At 45.6% G+C, this 15,273-nt stretch overlaps 1 protein-coding gene across 11 annotated transcripts in view; it reads right to left on the bottom strand.

The window, feature by feature from the left end:
• INPP4A (inositol polyphosphate-4-phosphatase type I A) overlaps positions 1 to 9,063 on the bottom strand; it is a 137,257-nt gene extending 128,194 nt beyond the window's left edge. For 10 of the 11 annotated variants that reach the window (XM_075427038.1, XM_075427092.1, XM_075427045.1 and 7 more), the window contains exon 1: positions 8,985 to 9,059. The gene's annotated coding sequence lies outside the window, so the exon portion shown is untranslated. Of the gene's footprint in view, positions 1 to 8,984 lie in introns of all 11 variants that reach the window. The other variant, XM_075427018.1, reaches the window with a different exon arrangement.
• Positions 9,064 to 15,273: the final 6,210 nt, after the last annotated feature.

Below are 15,273 nucleotides of genomic sequence, written 5' to 3'. Positions count from 1 at the left end.
TAACTGCACGTGCGCTGCCCTACAGGCAGACTCACTGCTCCAGCCCAAGGGGTTTGGAAAACAGTTCCTTTTAATAATCATTCAACATCAGTTTGGCCAACAGAACGTGTAGCTCTAGGACAAGCCTTCAAGAGTAAGAAATACCAAATTCAGAAGCATGGAGAAAAAATGGCCAAACTGAAGGAGCAGGAGAAGTAATAGATTTGCAGAGCAATACTGGCAAAGTCAGCTTAAAAAAATGACGGTGTCAGAAGAGCAGGACTGAGGTCTGGGGGTAGAAATAAGGTCAGAAATTACTTGGCTGGAAGGAATCATTGCAACAAAGAGCCGGGGAGCAGACAGGTAGGGGCAGACCAAAGAAACTGGACTAGTAGAATAAGGAGGAAAACCAAGGGGGGCAGCCTAAGCTGGCACAAGGAGGTTGGGAACCAGCTGTGGGAATGGAAGAGATGCTGGACACAGACTTCAAGGCAGAACCAGCCGCCTTCTGCAGAAAGAATTAAGTATCAACCAGCTTGGGGTGTCTGACTCGAGACATCCATGATTCAGCATTGGAAGTATAGAGTCTTTTACACAATATACGCAGAAATAGCTGGGAGGGCTTAGCAGTTCTGTAAAACTGAAACTAGATCTTCAATCAGGCACCCAAAAACTGAGAAACATCCTACTGAGCAATAGCAAAAGGACAATTTTTAAAGACTTGCCTTGCACCACATAGGAACTATGGGGAGCAGCAGGGTTGCATCCCAGGCCTCTGGAAGGATGTAGCTCTGAATTAGAAAACAACCTTGCCCTCCTCTTCCTTCAATTCCCTGCTTTGATTGCTGTAAAACTTCCAATTTCTGCAACAAATAAAGCTGTTACTCTCACTGGTGTCCTTTACTGCACAGTTCATCCCCAGATTAGGCCTCTCCTGTGCATTAAATACAACACAGAAAAGTAGATCATCTAACTAAAGATTTAGAATAATTGGAATCCATGAGTCCACACTGTGGTTACATGGATTGCTCTTTTGAGACAGCTGTTTTGTCAGCATTGTAGGTCATCTGTGGTTTAAAATGTTGTCTTCATGCCTATAACTGTCTTGTTTGCATGGGGCAGCATTGCTTTCCATTCAGCACAGAACCAACAGTGCTGAACAGTTCTCCCAAACCCAGAAATGATGATGGACGATCCACCCACAAGTTCCGATCACTGTTCATCCATGCATCTAGAAGTACGCAACTGGACAGCAGAGCAAGTTCCTGAGGCCACAGGGAGTTAAGTGTCATACAACACTACCTCCCGGCTTCCAGCTGTGACGCCGACTTTAAAACATGGCTAGACATACATGATTTTTCTACTGGTATTATTATCTACTGGTCTCATATTAATTGTTGCTGTATCTGTCTGTGTGATACTGTACGATTTTGACCTTTAAAAAGTGGAAAGGATAAGACACCCACAACGTAATTCTCCTCTGCAGGTAATGTCCACACAAAGCACCTGAGAAATGCTCTACAGACTTCTGGACCTGGACAGGAAGACTTATCCCAGATTTTACATTTTATATGTAGCATCTTGCACAAGACAATACACAAACACCTTTTTTAAAACAAATGCTGTGATGTTCAATAAATTCTGATATTCATAAAACTGCTATCACAATTAACAATGCACTAATACTCATCGCTTTATGCTGAAAATATAACAGAAAAATGCCACACAGAGCTTGGCAAGTAGCTCTGGAGACTGAAGATATCACCATGCTGCTGTTCAAATTTACAGCCTCCCAAGCAGAGTCAATGGACCAGATCAAGTGAAAGCTCTTCCAGAAATGTCAAACCAAAGGTTTAAATTAAGGTGCTGAACTTTGCACTGAAGTTGCTGAAGTGCAGGCACACATTTTGTTCCACCTGCCCTGCTGTGGGAGGCAGTAATTTCCAGCCTGGTGAATGTAAAAAGTAGCTACAGGATAAAAGCAGCGTTGGTGGCAAGACAAAATGAAGCAAGATGCACAGAGAAATCCAGGTGGGTAAAGAAAAAAACAGAAAGAAAAGGAAAAAAAAATCTTTAGATGGTCTATAAATAACTACTTTATTCCGAGCAACATTGAAAAAAACCTCAAGTTGTTTTTCAAAAGAGCACTGTGAGCAATTAGAGGCTTAGCAAACTATGAAAAACTACTCTCTTAACGCTAGTCATCACAGAGAAAACGCAGAAAAAGAGCTGGAAAAAGAACAGAGGACACTCCAAGCAGGCAAGTATTTTTAAGACATCTTACACAAAGCAATTTAATTCTGAAGTCTTATAACTCTCAAAGACTGGCCAATTCTTGAAAAAATCTTCTAAAGCCTGAATCCACACTTCAGACTGCCAAGGGTTAAGGCTTGAAACAAACACAAACCGGAATTACAGAAAGCGCCAATGCCTAACCCTAGCAGTAAGCCCAGCACTGCACTTCCCTCAACACAATAGATTTAACAACAGAGAACAAATTCTCAGCAAACCTGGTATCCTCTGTGCCTCCACTGTTAGCCATAATTTCTGCCTTAGACACTTGTTCTGCTCATCGCAAGGAGAAATTCCAGGCATCAAATTCTTTCTAAGCACAGTTCATTTTGCTTGTATGTGCTTCTGTAGCTGGAAGGAAGTCAGAGAAAATTCAGCAGTACAGCAGGGTACGGCCAGGTAAAGCAGCTATTCAAGCACAGAGTTATTCTGCACTTCTTAGACTTGTAAAAAAGGAAGGAACTGAGCATGTGCAGAGGCATTCACAGGCACTGGTTTTATTTGTAGAATTCTGCACAGTTTGCTACACTGCAGTAAGGGTATCTTCGCTATAAACTGCCCCAAGGAATCATGGTGTGGTGTTTCCAAAGATTTCCAACATCTGTACATATACTTTTCCTACAATTAGTCATATGGTGGAAAGAATTATTCTTCTAAAAGTTTAGATGGGTGGTAAAACATATTATTTTCTTAAGTCAGATGAAAATAGCCACACTTGTGAAAGCAGAAAACCCCAACTTCTTTAAAACACATTATCTAGCAACGGGAGTTAGAAGAACACAAACCATGTACCAGGCCTTTGTCTGCAGGTTCTCATTCAGAGTGGCACAGCCCCACTCCCTTCCCACATGCTCAGGTTCAGGATGCATCTGCCAGGGAAGCTCAGCTCTAAAGCCTAGCCCCTGCTTTTGCATTCTCCCTGAGCACACCCCAGCTGGAGCCACAGGTTCAGAACTCCTCCATTTTTTTGCAGAAATTACATATTTAAAGTGCTCTACTGGCAAATGCTATGAAACATAGATCAGAAATACACTGGATGTATTTATTTTTTATAGAATCATACAATCATTTAGGTTGGAGGAGACCATGAAGATCATTGAGTCCAACCATTAACCTAACACTGTCAATTCCACCACTAAACCATGTCCCTAAGCACCACATCTACACAGCTTTTAAAAACCTCCAGGGATGGTGACTCCACCACTTCCCTGGGCAGCCTGTTCCAGTGCTTTACAACTCTTTCAGTAAAGAAATGTTTCCTAATATCCAATCTAAACCTCCCTTGATGCAACTTGAGACCATTTCTTCCCGTCCTATCGCTGGTTACCTGGCAGAAGAGACCAACACCTGCCTCACTACAGCCTCCTTTCAGGTAGTTGTAGGGAGCAATAAGGTCCCCCCTCAGCCTCCTCTTCTCCAGACTAAACAACCCCAGTTCCCTCAGCCGCTCCTCACAAGACTTGTTCTCCAGACCCCTCACCAGCCTCGCTGCCCTTCTCTGGACACGCTCCAGCACCTCAATGTCCTTCTTGTAGTGAGGGGCCCAAAACTGAACACAGCACTCAAGGTGCGGCCTCACCAGTGCTGAGTACAGGGGCACGATCACCTCCCTGCTCCTGCTGGCCACACTGTTCCTGACAAGCCAGGATGCCGTTGGCCTTCTTGGCCACCTGGGTACACACATCTGGCTCATGTTCAGCCGGCTGTCGACCAACACCCCAAGGTCCTTTTCTGACGTGCAGCTTTTCAGCCACTCTTCTCCAAGCCTGTAGCTTTGCATGGGGCTGTTGTGACCCAAGTGCAGGACCCAGCATTTGGCCTTGTTGAACCTCATACAGTTGGCCTCGGCCCATCGATCCAGCCTGTCCAGATCCCTCTGCAGAGCCTTCCTACCCTCAAGCAGATCGACACTCTCACCCAGCTTGGTGTCATCTGCAAATTTACTGAGGGAGCACTCAATCCTCTCATCCAGATCATTGGTAAAGATATTAAACAAGACTGGCCCCCATACTGAGCCCACGTGTGACCGGCCACCAACTGGATTTAACTCCATTCACCACCACTCTCTGCGCTCGGCCATTCAGCCAGTTCTCTACCCGGCAAAGAGTACACCCATCCAAACCATGAGCAGTCAGTTTCTCCAGGAGAATGCTGTGGAGAACAGTGTCCAAGGCCTTTCTAAAGTCCAGGTAGACAACATCCACAGCCTTTCCCTCATCCACTAAGTGGGTCACCTGGTCATAGAAGGAGATCAGGTTGGTCAAGCAGGACCTGCCTTTCATAAACCCATGCTGGCTGGGCCTGATCCCCTGTTTGTCCTGTGTGTGCCATGTGATGGCACTCAAGATGAACCGCTCCATAACCTTCCCTGGCACTGAGGTCAGGCTGACAGGCCTGTAGTTCTCGGGATCCTCCTTCCAGCCGTTCTTGTACATTAGCTAACTTCAACTTTTGTACCATTATCTCTCCTCTTTCCTGTTTGCGACCTCTACTCTCTCATCTTCCCTGCTCTTTTCCCTTCACTTTCCTCCTCTATATCCACATTCCTTTTCTCCCATGCTACTCCCTTTCACCTCACTATCTCCTCCACAAAATCTGTTCTGTCTGCAATAAATTGGAAGAACAGAGATGTATTTAGAGAGCGTCACCTCTCACAAAACAGGCTTCTCTGTTAGCACAACCGAGCAGTAGACCACAAACAAGACGCAGGCCTTCATGAGAAATATAAGAACATCAAAGTGGTTATACTCTCACGAGTGGGTCAGGTCTGCACATAACAGCTCAAGCATGTCAATGCCTTTTTTTGAAATATCCTGCTGATTTCATACAAGGTCATATGGATATCTCACTGCTGTATGCAACAAGTACTTTCAGTGAATACAGACGCGCATTCGCAAACTTCAGCTGCAGAGAAATCTTTGGTCGTCTATTGTAAGCTGCACAGAAAGTCCTTCACCTAAGATCAACATCTCAACTTGCCTGGAGATTAGGGGGAAACCTATGTTACTCTTTTGTATTTCACCAAGATTATTTTAGCTAAGTTAGGACGTATCTTGGTACTTCAATTTCCCTATTTACTATTCATTGCGTATTTGGTAAAAATATCATTAAGCCAAGAAACTCACACTTGGCCAGGGACAGCCTTCTTGCTGAGTGAATACACTTTATTGCAGCTTTCAAATGTTTTTTTTCCAGAAGAGCTAACATCTTTCTGCAGAGCTGGCACCTCCCTTTCCTCTGTGAGAGACAGAAAAGTGGCTGGCTCAACGGGTTGGAGTGACAGAGGCAGAAGCACAATGTCCATCTGTGCTGGCTGATGCAACCTTATTAACCCCAGTTTCCGAAGCAGGGAAAATAACAGCAGTAACTGCCAGAGACGTCTGGAGAGTTTGCCTTCCATTATCTCATGCTCATAGCCCTCACCGTGTGCCATCCAAGCCACAAAAGCTGCCTATGACCCTACCACCCCCCTTTGCAGCCGAGACACAGGGCCTCCTCTCAGTCACGTCCTGAATTTACAAATGCCCCTGTTATTTTCCATACTTCACTTGGTCCATGCTTCACTCTCAATCTGCTCTGCCTTGGTCATTCTTTGGTTTTGCTTCACACGCTGCCAATCTGCGGCCACACTTCCCTCACAGTAAGCAGACCACTACAGAGAACAGAACATGGGAAGCAAAGGAAGGAGAGCAGTGGCAGCGCGAAGTGGCTGTGAAGCGGGAAAGCGAAAATCCTCCTTCGATCTCAAAGCCAGAAGAATCAACTTCATCTATTGTAAAGAGCTAATCATATTAGGTTAAGCAGCTATAGATGTGATTTAAATACATTTGAGGCTATGCCTATCTGTCTGACAGATGTGGATGAGGTAGATAGACCCCAAAACTTTCTTATTCCAAGGTCAACAACATTTTCCAAAAACGTTTCTGCAAAGGATGTCTGTTTGAGATTTAGGTAGATAATCCAACAATAGAGAGGAAATTCAGTTTGTCAGAAAAGAAACAGGAAGGGAATTGACAAGCAGAAGCAAAAAGCACCTAAGACAGAGGTCTGAACTATGCCACTTGCGTTATCTCCCATCTCTCTTCAAGGACAACAAGTAGATGTTTCAAACTTCATCTCCAAGCAAGGCAATGGCTCTCCACATCCAGGCAAGAAAGGGGGAAGATTTTCCAACAAAGTAATCTACAAAAAGGGTCCAGGAGGTATTATTATATTCTAAATGTGCATCTTATGTACTAGCAATTAGGTAATTAAAATTTGCCGTAACAAAGCACAAGTCAAAAGCCTGAAATAAATCTTCACAAGGAAACAAGAACCGAAAGGGGATCCTTGGCCTTCTTATTTTCCTTCCTAATTCCAGTACAATAACACAGAGATTAAGGAGCCCAGAACATACAGGGAACAGAGAGGCCATTCCTGCTAGCAGTCTTTTCACTCCACAGGAAGAACTTCTTCCGTTTAACACGGCACCTGCGTAACCAGACTGGAGTTGAACAGGTCTAAGAGATGGCTGAGGACATCCAACTTTCAATATATCTAAGAACTCCAGACCGAAAATTCTACTTCCCTAGTAGGGGTACAGCCTTCTGTCTCAGCTGCCAGCAAGCGAGACAGAAGTAAGTAAGTTTCTGCAGAGGTGTGACCACTGTCTTCAGTAATGGAGCCAAACACCCTCTGAAGATCACATGGCTCTTTTGCCACACTTTGGTAGGGTTTTTTGTTTCTCCACGGGTCCCTGCAAGCTACCACCCACTATAGATTAAGTTAAAATTAGCTCATTAAAAACAAATTAAATCACAGGCAAAGCTGTCACGTATCAAGAAAAATGCATACAGCCTAGATACGGATACTTGAAAACAGCACTGAAATCATGATTGCTAACAACTTGGTACCGCCAGCAGGGAGCAGTGAAAAAAAGAGGTCACATCAACCCAAAAGTTTGGAAAGTGCCAGAACTTCTAAATTTAAGAATACTGAATTTGAAGTTCTTGCCAAAAATACATATGTCCTCTCCCATTTGCTCCCACCTAACATTTGCATTGAGAGTCAGAGAGACTTGTGGAAAAAAACAGAAAGATACTGCATTCTCCGAGTTCCTAGAAGCAAGGTAGCCCATTGAATTAAAATCTTCAGAAGCAGGAAAAAGCTTAGTAAGTTTTTAAATTAAGAGCTTTCGAAAAAAGCATTAGCAAACGATTCCTCAAGGGGAAACAAATAATCTTGTTTCCAGGACAACAGGGTTCTGCTAGCTCATCTCCCTTGCTGCAGAGTTTCAGGGCATGCAAACACACAAGAGGCTCTGCTTCTGTTGCTTGAAAAGTAACCCAGCGAGACCCTCCCAGCTAGCTCTCTACTGCCGGCGCAGACCAGCTCAGTACTACAGACTTCTGCAGACAGAATGACATCGGCCTGCAGATGGAGAGCTACTGTCAACACACTGCTTGACCGTCCAGGCAAAAGCTCCTCTACCATCTATGCAGTACGTACAGTCCATGCTGAGCTTTGACTGGCATATATTGACTTTGTATAGGGGGAAAACGTACGCCACGGGGACAGAGCTACAACTTCATTCTTACATGGCTCCGTCAAAGCCATGTGAAACAGATGATGGTGCATCAGTACTGCAAAGGCACTTCTACTGCGTTTCACAACTGCATTCTAGCTTCATGAATGGGAAAATCTGAAATATGCACCAAACTAAACATATAATCTGTTTCCTTTTAAGGCTTCTCTACATGGGAAAAGAATCATAAAAGCTGGTCTGGAACAAATTGAGGGAGGCTAAATGTTCTTAAACATCCTACCACTTTCCACAGCAGACGCTCTGCTCGCTAAGCTCTGCTCTTCAATTCCCGTTCCCTGAACGATGGCATCCCTGCCGAAAAAGCCGCACTCACCGAGGAGCACGGGCGCACCCCGCACCATCAGACAGCGACCACGAACGGCCCCAGTGGTCTCCACTTCTTCGAAGTCCCGCCAGCAGCCCCCAAGGGTCAATCCCACCCCAGGACGGGGCCTCCTGCGCGCACCAGGCTTTCCGTGACTCCTTCCGAGGCCGGGAGCGGGCCGGCGCGGAGGGCGCAGCGGCTGCTGTCGGTCCCGGCCACGCCGCCCCGCCGCGGGGTCACCCCGCCGCCGCGACGACGAAGGCGGCGGATCGGGCACCGCGCAGGGACGCGGGGCCAGCCAGCCCGCCGCTCTGCGAACCCACGCCACGGCACACGGCCGCCAGCGCCGCGAAGCACGGGGCTCACGGAAGGACCTGGGCACGGGAAACGCGCAGCAGCTTTCCAGCACCCCCTCGAGCAACAAATCAAAGGCGACACCGTCTGTTTTTCTGACGTCTCACTCTTGCACCCCTTCCCGACGCAGCCGCTCGCACGCCCCTATGTCCAGGCGGCAGCCCCCTCACGGCGCGCCTTCATAACAGACCGGCGCCCGACAACCTACCCCGACGACGCCGCCCGACGCCGCGCCGCAGGTGACAACGAGACGGCGACCGAAACCGCGCCGCGGCCGCGCCGCAAGCCCCGGGGGCCGGGGCCTCCTCAAGGCGGGGGCTCGGCCCTGCGCGCCCGGCCGGGCAGGGCGCTCTCGGCGGCGGCGGCGCTGCCCCCCGCCCAACGGCCGCCGCCCAGCCCCCCGAGCTGCCAGCGGCGCCTCCCGCCGGCCCCGGTCCCCTCCCCGCAGCCCGGCAGCCGCCCGCCGCTTACCTCCGCAGCCCCGGCTGGCCGGACACCGCACCCCCCGCTCCCCGGCAGCGGCTCCGGCGGCCCGCCCGCTCGTGACGGCACCGGGAGCGGCGGCCCCGCCCCGCCGCTGGGCCCGGCCCCCTGCGGCCGCCGTGGTGGAGCCCCGCCGCTCTGCGCCAGGAGGCCAGGGCGGGGAGTAACGGGGACGGCAGGCATCGCCGGGGCTGAAAGAGCCGCCGCCGCCGCCGCCGGCGGTCGCCCGAGGGCCGCCTTCCGGCCTTTGTCATCTCCCCACTCGGAAGGATCCAGAAACACCGACACCGGGAGCCTCTCTCGTACCACCGCCCGCGGCCAGGAGCTGGGGACGTCGAGAAGGAAAGCGCCACGGGGCCGAGGAGTACCCGCAGCGCGGCTGTCGCGCCTGGGCCGAACGGTTCCACATCATCATCCAGACTTTTTGTTTGTTTTCCAAGGAAAACACCAGCGCGTTTCCCCCATTCATCCGTAACTCGCTGTCCGCGCTTGAAGGTGCTCGGGAGCTGGCCCAGCCAGCTACGTTTTGTTGAAACTGCTGCACGGCTGGAGCCCGGGTGCCATTTCGTGACCCATTGCTAGGCCACACTGCCGTCAGCGAGGGGTAGCACCTGCCCGAGCAGCGTTAAGCATAATTTGAAAGAAAGTAAGAAGCGGGCACGGCCCGGCTCTGGCTCATTCTGTTGTTGTAACACAGCACAAATGCCAAGGGGAAGGCGGGTTCCTCGCGAGCCTCCTAGGAGGGCAGGCAATGGGCTCCTGCCAAAGCCGGGAACCGGCGAGACACGTGGGGACACGTGTCTTGTGACCTGCAGAGGACCTCTGCCAGCCACCAGTGGAGTCCGTCCCACCACCGCTCCGGCGTAGGGACTTTAACCTGCCTGTTGCAGTTCCCCCATGCAGAAACTGCCGGCTCAAGTCCTCAGCGTGATCTGCATTTGGATGGAGAAGCCAGGAGATGAGACACAGCTTGAATTTCTTGTTTCTCTTTCCACCTGTCAGTGGTGAAATTCCATTTTTAGCTACGTGACAGGGTTGTCCAAGCACTTCCATTTCAAAAAGATCAGACAGAGAGGAGAGCTCATTTTCAGTGCCCAGTGAAACATGTGATTTTTAACGTGCATCTTTGGTCATAGTTTAGCACAGAGCTAATGACCCATGCCGTGTTTTTAAACAAAAAGCAGACACAAAATAGGAGTTCCTCTGCATACCACGCAAGCTTAAAGCCATCCTCTCACAAAAATATTAAATATACTTGGCCAGAACAGGCTAGACAGCAAGTAAGCACTGCCACTAGCATGCCTGAATTCGAATACAGAGTTCAACGGGGTTAAGAAGCACAAAACATTGTAGTTTATTTGTAGCTGATGACAGTTTTAATCATCAAAAGACAACAAAACAGCAGGCTTGGACAACTCCCCACCAAGGATGCTGGAATAACAGTGCTTCCTACTGACGTTCGCTTTGCATCAGCAGATCGAAACAGCACTAAAACCCAACCGACCAGACGGGCGCTCACGTTACACCAGCGCTGGGGGGGGATATTGAGAACCACCACGTTATTTACAGGTAGAGCAACGTGAGTTACCCAGGGCAAAACAAGAGAAAAGCCGGCAGGGTAGGAATGGGTAGGGCAGGCAGGTTTTTCATTTACCTGATTTTTTGGTAAGATTTATAGATTTGTTTGATCAAGAGAATCTAAGTAACAAACCTCAAAAACTGTCAGAGGGGAGGTGCATTTGAGCAGAGGTACCTGGAAGAGCTGCCCTGGGACCATTGCCAGACTGTTCAACATTTTCCTCACAGATGTGGAAGCGTGTACAAATGCACTGCTGACTGTATTTGTGGACAACACAAAAGCTGGCAACAACAAAAGCACTGGGCCATCACGTAAGAGTTCCGGAACTGCTGATAAAGCACACTATTCAATTTTTTTTTTCACTTTTTTTAACACCGAATCTCAGGTTATATACAAATCCATACCTTGGACACTGGGAAAACAACAGACTGAAAAAGTTACTGACTCTGAAAAGGCCATCAGGGTCATAATGTACAAGGAATCGAACACGAGATCTCAACAGCGTGACAAAACACGACATCAATCTTGGAAGCACAACACGGTGAATAAGAAAGAAGAGGTGATTTTACCCATATGTAGATCACTGAAAAACCCTGTCACAGGGTTTTATCTCCTTCTTAAAAGAAGATTACAAATTTGTGAGCGGACTAAGGAAGACAGGCATAACGTAAGATTTTAGGAAGTCAATCCAGGCATTTCATCAAAAAGTATTAAGAGCACACTTCGGGGTGGGTTTGTGGGGTTTTTTTTTAATTTTTAAATGCATTCCAGCAGGAAAAGACAACACACTACTGACCTCTCCTGCAGAGCCATCCCTTCCCCTTTTCCTGTCAGTGGAAGCTGAAGTCAAATTCTAATTACAAGACAGGCACTTTTAACAAAGGGATTACCAGCTATTGAGACGTACTATCAAACAAAGACACGGACTAAATTTTACGGCCTTTTCAAGAGCCAATGCCTTTCTCTAGCATAAAACTTAACCTTCACAGGAGGTCAGGCTAGACGAAGGGTTTCAAACTCTCTTACCTTAACCGCTAATATTCAGCGGGAAGGGACACTTCACTGGATGTCCAGTCTCATCTGACAAAGGGCTTTATGTAGTTTCTACATCGAGCAAGGCAAAATTTCACACATCTGATAATCAAGCCTCTCAGCACACTATTTACCCCCATCTTCCTCAGTATGACAGCAATCCGACGACCTGTAACAGATTTCGTCCTGCTCAAGTTCCAGAAACGATCCTGCTGGATCCACTGCCACTAGAGGTACGGCTGATACAGAATCAAAAGCCTGAGACAAGCGATATCTAACAAGTATTAAACCTCTGCGACCTACGTACCAGAAAGACTTCAAAACTTCACCGACCAAAAAAGCCTTAGAAATTCCTGCCACAAAATGACAAAAAAAAAATAAAAAAAATCTATATAACTCATCCTTCATGATAATGAAGGACAACACAATACAATTTTACATTAGCACAGTTTATAATTAGAACTTGTGAATTACAACCCAATTTCTGTATTCACTATTTTTTCCCTAGCTCCTTTTAAAGTAATAGTAGCAATACCAAAAAAACCCAGTTTTGGATATCTTGTTCTAAGCCATGGAGATTCGCTTGTATCATTTCCTCTGTTACTAAAGATCTTTAAGAAATTATTCCTTTCCATTTCACCACAGCCTCTTAGTACCTACGTGCAAAGAAAGAATATGGCACAAAAGCTTTAATCAGGACAAACCAACCTCAGGTCGATATATAAAAATATTTTCTATGTGTATCTACTAAAATGCATTATTATTTAAAATATATCACCTGCTACCGACATCACTAAGCAGCTACTAAAATGCTAATCTTGTTGCTTCTTCTCCTTTCAACATTTAAGGACATTATTAACCAACCTACTGTAAATCCTGAAAACCAAGCGTAGTCCACTACAAGAAGCTGCTCTCTACGTTTACAGAATATTCTTCCTACAGAGTGTCAACCAAGTCATTGTGGAGTGTACCACTTACCTTCAGAAAATTATTAGCCAGTTATTTCTGTATCTGCAGCAAAACCATGCTGAAGACAGGTAATTCAGGATGCACATTTGGAAAAAGGAGAAAGGATCTTAAGGTTTCTGGTTCCTATTTTGTCAACTACAGTTTATGACGGAAATTGAACTTTCGTGCTCTTCAGCTTTAGACAATGAGATACATACTTAGAATAAATACACATTTTAAATGACCACACATCAAGTGCTAAGGCAGCATGAGTACTTGTGAAATTCATCATGTCAACAAAGATGTTGCAGTTCTGTATTTCTAACTTTTCCAACCAAAGGCTTAAACAACAGATTCAGCTTACCACCTACAATCTGTGGCTGCATTTTTAGAAGATGATTTCACTCAGTGCTCTTCTTACCAGCAGCAGGTGTCAGTTTGTTTGCTCTGGGCTTCCTCTGAAATAATAATATTATTTTAAAAGTTTGCTTTGAAAAAAGGCACATCATCCAACCTGCTACTCCCCAGAAACTTAAAAGCGATGAGAGAATGCACAACCAATTTCTCCTGCCAACCACTGAATAATTAAGCTCTTTGTAACACAGAAGCACACATTCTGGGAGCAGAAAAGCTTTCAAAATTGATTTTTTTTTTTTTTTTAAAGATGCTTTATCTTTCCTTTTAAAAGGCATAACTTAAAAAATAAATACATGCGTACTTGTCAACAACTCCTCTCTCTCTCTCACTTTTCAACATATGTACACATGGGCCTTCATTAAACAGATCCCGCTTAAACAATATGCTTATCACGTCACACTAACCTGAAAGAAGAGGGTTAATGACCAAAAGAATTTTCAAACCAACCTGAATGACTATGGCCTATTATGTATCATAATAAGCATGTGAGTAGTTCTGCAACATGTCTTTACAGCTATGTAAACAGAAACGCGTTTGCAGGGTTGGACCGCAGAGAGAACATGTTAACTGATGAAACCAGATGTAGTAACACCACAGACAGGTCCTAACACCGATGGAACCACAGTCTGCGACATGAATCTCGACAGCATTCAGCACCCTTTGGCTCTGCCACCACGTAAAACAAATGGGAGAAATCAGAGCAGCAGTGACAGGTTTTTGCAAACTGCATCCTGTTCTTGTCTGATACAAATTATTAGCACTACATATAGTCGTGATTCTAAAACTAATAAGAGCCTCCTGGCTCCATTTCAACCTTTAGTCCTCAGCAGTCCAATTTCACAGATTCAAGTACACTACACATTTAATCTTGAAAAACCTACCATAGATTAGAAAAGTGTATTTTTCAATAAGAGCTAGCAGCGTAGCACAAGGCATGAGACTTAAAAATATCAAAATATTAAAATAAAAAAATTTTGTGTATTAGGAAAAAAGCTGGAATTACATACACAAATTTACAGTACTTTGGGCTTTCCGTTAATGAAACAAATTATTTTTCACATAAGAAACATTAACAGCTCTCAAGTAGGACAAAGTCCCAAGGCAATTATATAATTAGTCATTTTTAGACCGAGTATTATGTTACACAGTATTGGAAATGAACAATGATAGTCTCCTGAGCAAGTGGGTATTTAGGTACATATTACAGGTATTTTATACTGTCCTAGATAGCCTAGCTTGGATCAAGCCAATTACTCAAAATAACTAACTAGTCCTCTACGATCTGTTCTCTGCCTGCTCCTTTCCAAAAGGAGCTTCTGCAGCACCGTGAGGTGAGGCTCAGTGATTATGGCTGCGAAAGAAATGCTTCACCCGAACCATCAAGCCTCTACTCCTCTATGGCAGGGAAGACCATGGAGGAGTCCTTGACTACCAAAACCGCATACCATTCCCACTCTTCTCTCCAACTGACATTTAATTACCTGCCAAGTGGCTTTAAATTTATTTTTACTCCCTTTTAATAATTTATTTTCCCCCCCATGGAGAAAGCTAGTAATACTTTGAAATTAAGAGTGCTAAGTTAAGAATATTTTTACAGACATCACGTTAATTTATCTCTCTGCATGTACTAAACTGATAACACAGTAACTAGGCTGTGGAAAGCAAAGGATGTTTACAGCACTTCAACTGATTAAAACTAGCTTTCACATGATCAACAGAACACAAAAATGTGAAATCGGTGTTGATTTATGATTGCAAAAATAAAATTCTACACACACAAGTAATATAAACATTCTTTGATCACAGAGCAGTTGCTTAAGACAGAATTAAATGATCAACACACATTCACTGAAGTAATCAATTTTACAAGCAGTAAGTGTTGTATGCATCTGTTCAGACTAAATGTAAATCAGCCACATGGGTATGAGCTTCAGCCAAGAAAACAAGTTACGACGACTCTCTCCCCTCTCACTATTTCCTAACCTTGTTTATAAATGGCTTGTCTGAAGTTATTTGAGTTTCCACATCTAAAAGTTACACTACCATTTATTTCTTAAAGCCTTCAAAAGGCAGGGAAGCAGGTAGAGACACTGAAGGAAGGAGGAAGAAATATTCTTCAGAATCAAGTTCTTAAACAGCACCAGTAAGGCCACAGTCATGGTTTAAGCACTATTTAATGCTTGTCGCTCCCACAAATCCAGCTTCCTTACCAGGGTGGGGCAAGAGAGAGTAATTGACAGATGTTATCTATTTCTCAAAGAACACTGTCATACCTCAGACAGATCTGCCACAGTCATCCTT

This window comes from Opisthocomus hoazin, chromosome 1, assembly GCF_030867145.1.
Source record: "Opisthocomus hoazin isolate bOpiHoa1 chromosome 1, bOpiHoa1.hap1, whole genome shotgun sequence".
In the NCBI taxonomy this organism is placed as follows: domain Eukaryota; kingdom Metazoa; phylum Chordata; class Aves; order Opisthocomiformes; family Opisthocomidae; genus Opisthocomus; species Opisthocomus hoazin.
This window is presented reverse-complemented; position numbering and strand designations above follow the sequence as displayed.